This window comes from Cupressus sempervirens, chromosome 5, assembly GCF_028749045.1.
Source record: "Cupressus sempervirens isolate cs-2001-9-10 chromosome 5, ASM2874904v1, whole genome shotgun sequence".
NCBI lineage: Eukaryota > Viridiplantae > Streptophyta > Pinopsida > Cupressales > Cupressaceae > Cupressus > Cupressus sempervirens.
This window is the reverse complement of record NC_143122.1, coordinates 218,463,283-218,473,805: the sequence shown is the minus strand read 5'-3', so window position 1 is coordinate 218,473,805 and position 10,523 is coordinate 218,463,283. Positions and strand designations below refer to the sequence as shown.

The 10,523-nt window shown below is 34.9% G+C and overlaps 1 long non-coding RNA gene across 1 annotated transcript; it reads left to right on the top strand.

Annotated features, from left to right (window-relative positions):
- The first annotated feature begins 6,845 nt into the window (after positions 1-6,845).
- LOC149555205 (uncharacterized) lies at positions 6,846-10,083 on the top strand. The gene is made up of 5 exons (XR_016365287.1): positions 6,846-7,106; positions 8,804-8,926; positions 9,103-9,174; positions 9,312-9,366; positions 9,697-10,083. It is a non-coding gene; the product is annotated as an uncharacterized LOC149555205 (long non-coding RNA).
- The last annotated feature ends 440 nt before the right edge of the window (positions 10,084-10,523 follow it).

Sequence of the window (10,523 nt, the reverse complement as noted above, 5' to 3'; positions counted from 1 at the left end):
ACACTCAGTTTGGTCATGGTCTCTATGGTGCCCAAGTTGTTTGTGAGCCAACTTTTGGTATTTTATTTGGGTTGTGGGTAGTTAATGAGTGTTGCAGCCAACTTGTGGCTTATGTAAATATTTAATGTTTGGATTTATTTTAAATTGTAATGAACTAGGTCGACTTCTGGATTAGTTAGGTATAAATAGGGGGTCTTTTTGAGTCTTATTCATAATTTCATCTGGCTTGGAGAAGAGGATGTGGTAGAAGAGTGAATTTTGAGAAGGGCTAGTAGTTGAGGCTTGGGAAACAAGGAGATTGCTTGGTGGGATTGTGAGCACAAGTTTAGATCTTCCTTGGAAGTTTCTATTAGCTTGTGGATCTAGACTAGCTAGTCTTTGGATTGGATCTTGAGGGGTCTTGCAAAACTATTTTATAATTACTTTTGTATTTGGTCATAACTAGGAAGGCCTTACAACTCAACACATTGCATGTAAACAATTATTATATAAATAAAGAATTGCATTTTGGTATCAGATCTTGTATCTTGTATTGTGTTTCCACTATGTGGTTATTTCCTAGGGGCTAGGACATTGTCTTCGGGGATTCTCTTGCCTTGCACTATGTCAGGTGGTATCAGAGCACAATTGTTCTTGAGTGTGTAGACAAATCGCTGAGGTTGAGGCAGTTTGCACTAGGACTTGGGGTGAAGGATGGAAGAGAAGGTTGGTCTTTTGGAGCTGATTTATCTTTTGGATTTGTGGCTTTATTGGGTTTGCAAAGATCTTAGAAGACACTTCCAAGAAAATTGGACCCTAGGGCTATTGATGATCTCTATGATGCTGTGGAAGCAAGGCTCTCAAACAAGATGGCATTGATGAAGAGTGATATGATTGTTGAGATCATAAGTGTTATAGGTGGTGTATCTCAACATGTAGGTACTGAAGATGGTTATGAGGAAGTTGTTGAAGACTTTGAGGTTGATAGATCAAGTGATGAAGACAGAACTGATCATGTGGAGAGACCTATGGGAAATAGGGTTGGTTAGTTTTCTAGACCTGGATCTTAGTTGAAGTTGAAGCATAAGATGGATGTTTCTAATTTATCGGCTACTTTGAATCCTAAAGACCTAATTGATTGGATTGGTGAATTGGAAGACTACTTTGAGTTAGAGGATATTGGAGATCCACTCAAAGTGAGGTTGGCACAACCTAAATTGAAAGGACATGTTGCTCTTTGGTGGAAAGAATTACAAAGAGACAAAGAGGAGGAAGGTGAAACAAAGATCACTAGATGGAGATTGATGGTGACTAAATTGAAGGCTAAGTTCATTCCTGTTGATTATGAACTTGAGTTGTTTAAGAACTTGCAAAATCTAAAGCAGAAGGATATGTCTATGAAAGATTATACCGAGGAGCTCTACAAATTGACTATTTGATCTTGGCATAGAGAATTGTCAAAGGAGAGGGTAGCTTGGTACATTGACGGTTTGAGATTCAATATCCAAGATGAGTTTGTTATGTTGAAGATTGATTCAGTAGAGGATGCTTAACAGTATTCCCTAAAGGTAGAAGATACGTTGAAGAGGAAAATTCAAGGTAATTCAAGAGGGAAGGAGAAGCATAATAGCTTGGAAAAAGCTAGACTGAGTGCACAAGATGAACCATAACCCATTGATTAGAAGAGAAGGACAGGTGGATGTGAGTTTAAGGTTACTTGCTATAGATGTGGTGAAGCAAGACATAGATATTTTGAATGTCCCCATGGTAAAAGAACTGATGTTGTGAATGAGACTAAAAACACTACCAATGAACTTGAGCAAGGAGAGAATTTACTAGCTCGGAAAGTACTAGTTGGTTAGAGAGCATCGGAATCTTGTCAAAGGAGTAAATTGTTTCGAACTCGTTGTAAGTTTTATGGTAAAGTCTATAATGTGAATATGGATGGTGGTAGTGTTGATGACCTTGTTGCCGAGGAGATGGGTTAGAAAATTGGTTTGCAGAGAGTGAGACATCTTTATCCTTATAGGATTGGTTGGTTGCAAGGTGAGCATGCTTTGGAAGTGAGGGACCAGTGCCTTGTTGATTTCTAGATTGTGTAGTATAAGGATCAAGTGTTGTGTGATATTGTGAACATGAACAATTGTCATTTGTTGCTTGGTAGACCTAAAAACCTTGGTAGTATGATTGTAGGGGTATGCATGATTGTGTCAAGAATGTGTTTTCAATTGTGAAAGGTGGCAAGAAGAATTCCCTGATTTCTTTAAAGGATAAAGAAACCTAAATATTGGTAGCCAAGTTGAGTTGAAGGATAGACCTATAACACACTAAGGATGGAGGTGAAGAAGCAGAAGTGGAACAAGGGAAAGAGTGTACAAGTTGACGACTTGGATGATATGTATATGAAGAACCAATTTGAGATTTATGTGTTGAGTCCCTAAAGATGTTCTTCCAACTACTAAGAACATATTTTTGAACTTGGGGTGTCTAATGCAAAGAGCATCCTTGGTTGGCTAGAAATCCTGTACGGGTGGTGTGGTTTGACCTTAGAGTTGGAGGATTTAGTTTGCAAAGGAGGAACTCGACAAATTTTGTGAGCTTAGTTTGCACTGAGGAGTTCTACGATAATGTTGCCCAAGTTGGCTTAGTTTCTTCTGGAAGACTCCACATCTATTAAGGCTCGGTTTGCACTGGCCAACTTGGCTTGGTTTGCATAGTTTGGTTGTAGTGATGCCCGAGTTGGCTCAATCATTGTTGGAGCTCAGTTATGCTTGGTAGAATGTTGATGCTTGGTGATAGTTTTTGACACTTAGTTTGGTCTTGGTCTTTGTGGTTCCCAAGTTGTCTGTGAGTTGACTTTTGGTATTTAATTTGGGTTGAGGGTAGTTAATGAGTGTTGTAGCCGACTTGTGGCTTATGCAAATATTTAATGTTTGGGTTTATTTTAATTTTTAATGAACTAGGTTGACTTGTGGCTTAGTTGGGTATAAGTAGGGGGTCTTGTAAAGTCTTATTCATAATTTCATCTGGTTTGGAGAAGGGGATGTGACAGAAGAGCAAATTTTGAGAAGAGCTAGTAGCTGAGGCTTGTGAAACAAGGAGATTGCTTGGTGGGCTTGCAAGCACAAGTTTAGATATTCATTGGAGGTTTCTACTAGTGTGTGGATCTAGACTAGCTAGTGTTTGGATTGGATCTTAAGGGATCTTGCAGAACTATTTTGTAATTGTTTTTGTATTTGGCTGTATCCGGGAAGGCCTTATAACTCGACTCATTGCATATAAACAATTATTATATGAATAAAGAGTTACATTTTGGTATCATATCTTTTATCTTGTTTTGTGTTTCCATTGTGTGGTTATTTGTTGGGGGCTAGGACATCTCCTTTGGGGATTCTCTTGCCTTGCACTCTAACATATAGTAGCAAGTCTCACAAAAGACCAAGTGGTATTACATAAACCATGTGCTAAAACCATTTTCTACCTAACCCATTGACCTTACATTTAATATTGGACATTTAATACTTTTCCCCTATATTAAATAATTATGTCAAATATGATCACAATGTTAGAATACAACTCATCAAGTATATCCCATGGGAATCTCTCCATGTTGCATGTCCATCTAGGTGATCCTAGATGAAACATTACATAATAAAATAAAATAATACAATATAAAAATATTATGTAATGTGTGCAACACACATAATCTCAAATAGTGTTTCAATTACTAAGAGGGGAGGTGAAAAATAAATAACCAATAAATCAACCTTTTCAAGTTATTTAAACATTAATTGGTAAAAAAAATTAATAAAAACAAATAAAAGAGTCCATCACACAAAAACATATGCACATTTGACACATATATATTTTGGTTATGTAGAAACCCAACTTGGATCAAAATTATGGTGGGGATTAGTACCCACAAATAATGTACTCTTCTAAAGTACACCCCGTGAGGAGCTTAACCCTATTAGGAGTTGCAAAGAAATTGTTAGGTGTTAGATGCCACCTTGTTAAGGGATTTACCTCAAGCCCTATTAAGAGCTTTACGTAGTTAAGGATAGCCTTGTTAAAGGACTTTGAACACTAGCTAAAGTATTGCCTTTTTAAAGGATTTACAATAAGGACATATAAGAGTCCACCCAATTAATGGAGTTTAGTTATTGCAATTATTAGAGAACAAAAGAAAGAATGATCAGTATAACAACACTATCTTTGCCTAATCAGTTCCACTTAAGCTCAAAATACAATTCTCAACACTCTTCACTTCTTTCTGTATGGATCACACCGTCCACTTCTTCATGGCACAAATTGGAACATGATCAACAACACAAAGTTGTTCTTTCACCTGTTTATATTGGTTTAACTTGTCCTTTGACTTATCCAAGCCCTAAATGTATTACAATTAAGAAATTCAAAATTTCTTCTCAAATCCAAGCGCCAAAAGATAATATCTTATGATCTATAATACTTTTACACTATCTTGCTAACTAATTCATAGAATTTGTTGGCCAAAGAGTTGAAGACTAATCAATAGACAGACTAGTAGACTTAGTTATCAAAGGTGTTGTCATTTATGATAATACATGCAAAGGGATCATGATCGGTAGAGAGGAACAACTGACATGGTATGACAATGTGGAACCCTAACTCATAAGGTTAATCAAGGTAGAAAAGAAGACAAGCTCAATGGAAGCAATGATAAAGGTGATCCATTTAATTGAAGCATGCTAAGTGTAGTCTGCTTCTAAAGAAGAAAGCAAAGAGAGAGAAAATGCAAAAGGATCAATGAGTTGGAGAGGTTAGGCTAGCAAGACATGCATGAAGCAAGGAATCTACAACTGTCCAGTCATGTAAAGGCTAACAAGGACACTCAATGTCACATTTAATGGTGATGGGGAATAGACCAAGGAACAACTAGATTTGAATTTGAATTCTTCCTAGTCAAGAGTAAACCATCAAGCACACATGACACTTGTGACTCTCATATGACCACAACACATTAGACAAGAGTAGTGCACTACTACAACTGGAAACATGCTAGGGGTAGGGGTGAGAATTCAAAATTTGAATTTGCAAGTTTGAAGCTTCTAAGAGAAGCTAAGAGAACAATATAAAAGGAGGCAGAATGGAAAAAGGAAGGGTTGGATTCCCTAGTGACTAGCCACAGATTGAAGAGAGCTGAGCTAAAGTGGAATTTCAAAAAGCAAAGAAGAGTGATCAGAGATATCTTCACAGAGTGATTGTGCTAAGAAAAGGAGAGTGTGCCTGAACAACACAAAGAGTTTCATGTGCACAAGAAGAGAAAGAGGAGCACACAAGTGGTCAATAAACAAAGTTGCAGAGATGAGAGAGGGAAGAGCAGAGTTCCCAACTGAACAAGAGAGTTGAAAAAGGATCTACATAAAGCTAAGTTTAGTAGAAAAAATCATTATATCATTTTTTCTTGTTTACTTACCTTTACAATACCAAATCCTATTAAGGGTGGACCCTAATAGATTCTTTGTACAAATCCCTTAAGAAGGTGGCACATTAGCTAGTGTTCCAAAGTCCTCTAACTAGGTTGCTCCTAACAAAGCAAGATCCTAATAGGTCCCAAACAAATCCCCTAACAGGGTGGCCCTTCTTAGTGTCATAATCTTCTAATAGGGATAAGCTCTTGACCGAGCGCACTTCAAAAAGAGTGCAAATTTTGAGGATCGACTCACATACCATGGTTTTTACCCTAGCTAGGTTTCCACGAGATAAATATTGTGTTATGTGTTGTTATTTTCATGTCATGTGTTTTTGCTTAACCCTAACCAATTGAGTTATTGCCTGCACTAACTCGTAGACAAATCTGATTTGAAGTAAAAAGTTGAACATAGTAAGTATAATTTAATAAAAGCTACATCAAGTATTAGCTAAAATTATAAACTATGAAAATATAAATAATCTTTTTTAAGAAATAAAAATAAAAAACTCAAGTGAATGCAAAATAAATAAATGGAACAAGATGTAAATATAAATAGTTTTATATGTAGTAAATTATTTTTTAGTCATATTATAATGGATATCTATCATATTTCTTTAGATGGATTATTTTAAATATATCTATACTATTGATTTACCTTGTTATAAAGAATCCCTCAAAATCCTTCCTCTTCCCACTTTGCCAACCCCTAGATTCTTATCCCCATCTTACATAGTCATAACATAGGGTTTCTATTGGTATCCATACAAAATTTTCATGCCATCTCAAATCCTTTTTTATTAACTTCTTTTAATAAAAATAAATGACATATTTCTTGATTTAGCATTTTCTTTCATGTCTTAATAAGATTTTGACAACTAAACTAAGATGTTAGTAAAATGAATGCAAACCTAGAATCTAGATTTGAATATATTGAAAAGTTGTATTTATACTTTAGTGAAAAATTAGAACTTATATAAATTATAAGATTTAACTAATCATATATTATATTTATCACAACTCAATATATTTAAAATAAATTATATATCATATTATATTCAATATACCTTAGAAAAGTCGCTGAATAGATTTAAAATAATTTTTCTATAAGAATAAATGTTATTATTGTTTAATCTAAAGTTATATTTAAATTTTACCTACATATATGCATCTTATTGGGTAATCATAGATTAAAATTTAAAATGTAAAAGTAAGGCATCTTATTTTAAATTTAACCACGAATATGCAACTCTCTAAAGCGTCTTACGTGGCTTAATCTTTTCTTACGTGGCTCCTCTCCCCTCTTAACCAACTGCCAATTTGAATTATGATAGCTGGACAAAGCAACGGCTAATTATCTGAAAACCATCCATTTGATTTTGGAACCCTGCTTTAATTTTCCTTGCTTGGCAATCTCATAACGACTTATTCCTCTAGTCCGGCCATCGAAAAATTTAGCCTCTTGAGAAGTCGAAGTTAGAAGAGAAGAGAAACGTTTTGCTGCTGAATGTTCTGAATATAATTTAATATCTCAATGAAATGTTTCTTCATTCATACTGAATTGCCCAGTTGCTATATCAGAAGATAAATTTGTGGAAGGTCCGAGGCTTAAATTTATCAACAAAAAGAAACAACTGAGACCTCTTTTCAAGGTCAAATTTGATTTTCAGCTCAGGTATGGTGTGCTTAATTCTTGGCGTTCTATAAACTTCAGAATTTTGGTGGAAATGCATTTGCTATTAAATCAATCGATCAACTCATTTCAATAATAATTAGAAGAACATTACAGAGCTATAGTGTAACTGGTAAGAAGTTGTTCTGTATGCACTCTGATTGTGGGTTGATCTTTTCTTTTAATACGAATCCAATTCATTATTAATTGCAGGAAACTATGTAGGAGTTTTAGACCAATGTGAAGTGAAATTAATTTGGACTTTCGAGAATATCTTATTCTCTGTTTACTTCTAATTTTTTCCCTGTTCGGTTATGTTTTGTCCTGTTTTAGGAATTAAAAGTTAATTATGTTTTTCAACCTTTTTCAAAGCTATACTGCAGAACCTCCGTTGCTTTCGTTGACATGGGCACGTATGCTTTTCAACTCTTTCGAAAGAAAACAATTCTCATTCAGAAATCTCCATGTCTGGATAAGATGTACAATAAATCAAAAGACTCTGGAGGTCATGGAGTACGGCAAGACCTAAGTTGACCTAGCTTCTGCCCCACATTTCAAAATGGGTCCAAAACAGCTGAAATACTGTCTACATTGTACAGCTATTCCTATGAGTGCAACGAATTCAAAATCTCTTCGATGGTTGAGAATTTTTTTTTTTCCATTTTATTTTATTTCATTGCGTAGTACATATGACAGTTCCAGGTTTGGCTTTCCGAACCAGAGATCAGAGATCTTGGAAAGTTTCAACAGAATTAACAAGTTTTGGGAAGAAAACACTAAACAGTTATTTCTTGGAGATTGCGAACCGAAAGTTTTGCATCTTAGCAAGTTCTATTTAAGCTTTGTGACAGTGGAAGCACCCTGGGCAGAAACTTATCAATTACAGTATTAGCAACAACATTCAAATCATCATCATAAATATTTTTAATAGCTTAGAACGTCTTGATTAGTGTGAAGCCTTTCTGCCCATCGAACCTTTGAGATCAAACTTACCTTCTCACGTTATTTCAGGTCATTATTAAAAATGAGAGTAGTCTCAGTAAATTTGCTAATCTCACTATATGGCTTTATATATGTCAAACTACACATACGAATTCTTCCATATATGCAACCTGCATATGTTCTGCATATAGCAGTATAAAATGAAATTCAACTATATTATTACTTTTTTATCCTATAGATAGTAATTGCCATTCTTTCACTTTCTGTTTAGTGGTGTAAATTAGAAGGCAAAGATCTGATCACTGCCTAACTAAGATTTGACTAACAACCATTGTAAAGAAGACTAATTAGCAAACCCACCCCTTAATATAATTCCAATCATTTACATATTAAAGTTCCACGAACATGTAGAAGCTGTCAAATATGAAGTGCCCTGCACTATCTGTATTTGCTTTTAGTGATGAAATGGTATCCGTAGAAGGAACAAGGTGTAGCAGTATGAAATACAATGATGAGAAAGTTGCCAGCTACATGTCAGTCAACTCTCTTGATTAAGCTTTGGATTTATTGGAGGCATTTGTACGATTCCAAGATTAATATACCTATGAATTAGATAATTTTTCTTGGTATGGAGAACCCATGAACCGAGTCTGGAATTTAACATGCCATCCTAAATGTTTGCACCTCTAAAACACTTTAGGGAAAAACAAAATTTAAGAACTATTTTTATCACTGTCTAACAATCTATGCTATTTCAGGCACTGCAAACACAACAAATGCATTGTTCTCCCAGAGTTCCAAGGACGAGTCTATGGATTTTCAGAAATTTACAATATCAGGTGTTGGAGAGCCACTGGGAAAGTTGGCTTTTGCAATATCAGGTACCTAACATCTGTACTCCCTATTTTTAATAATATATATAGGTGGCAACATTTTAAAGGATCCTGTACTCACTTTGATTTCTGTAAATAACTATAGATCCATTAAGCCACCTGATCTCTGAAATTTGAATGTTCTATATTACTGTTCTCTGATATTCTTCTGACATGTTCAACAGGAATTTTTGAAGCTTGGGTTTTATGTACGGGCAGGAATGTGTAGATTGCAGAAAGCAGAGCCACTTCTTCAGGTGCGCAGTTGTCTTGTAGGAGTGATCCATGGACTTTGGTATATTTCATATATATTAGAGAGACATTTTGTTTATGTCACATGTTCTTGATGTATCATAGGTATTCATTGTTGTGTACTGTTCTTATGCTTGTGCAGTATGTTGCATAGATAAATTTGGATTATCAAAGTGTGATCTTTCCATGCCCCTAAGGTATGAGCCTGATTGGCAGTGGATATTTGTTCTAATATTGTCCTGGAGGCAGAAATTTCCTTCTTTTGGAACTTCCTTTGTTTTATTTGTATGTTCATGTACCACTGGTTCACCATTCCATTGACATAACTAGACACCTGTTATATAATATATATATTTTTTCTCTTATTTTTTGCTCAGAAATTCAAGGAAATAAAGGAAGGAAAAATAATGTTTCTAGATATTTAAGTAATAAAAAGGAGGCAAAGGTTAAACAACTTAGATGCATGCTCTGGTTTTGTGTCAAGCTGACAGGCTGATAATATTCAAACAAATTTTGTCAATTCGCAGGGCAGCTGAGGAAAAGAAGATTGAGATTGTTGTGGAGAAACCAAATGAAATTAGATAAGCAATAGGCAATGCACATCTTGTAGTCTTTTGTATAGGTGCAAGAAAGGAGGAGATCTGATGTAACTGGACTGTAGCGTCTATCAGGCTACTAAAAACCTCACCGATATAGGTAATCTAATTGATGAATCTCATCCAATCCTTGTGCTATTCGTGAGACTTTGATCCTTATGGATAAAGAAGATCAATTTAATAAGAACATTAAGACCTGAAGTATCTGTATGCTAGACACCAAATTATTTTGTAAGTCACTTCATGGTGCTTTTTTCTTTTTGAAACTTAAATAGTTCATTATATAAACAAACACCCCTAATCTATTTTTTTGATAAATGGTATATTACTGTGAAAAAAAACCAATTAGTCATGTTGTTTCCTTTCAATTACGCAATATTAATATTTTATATAAGTACAGAACTACAGACTTTAGATGATCTGATGCAAGCGTATAGGCTACTCAATTTATACACATATCGTAAAGTTTACTATTGACATTTATTGATTTATTTTGCACCACAAAACTCTCTCTCTCTCTCTCTCTCTCTAATAATGTTTGGCAATTCATATAAGTAAAAAGAAAAATAACTAGCTATGGAGATGTTGATACAATGCAGAGAAACCATGATGATACAGACACATTCTTGAGAATTCTTATGGAGAAAACTCTCTTTGGACAGAAAATCCACAAAGAAATGCCAAATACCTGGCTTAAGAGAGTAGAGAAATTTTATACACACGCTCTTACTAGAACATGTATCCATCATAGACATTCT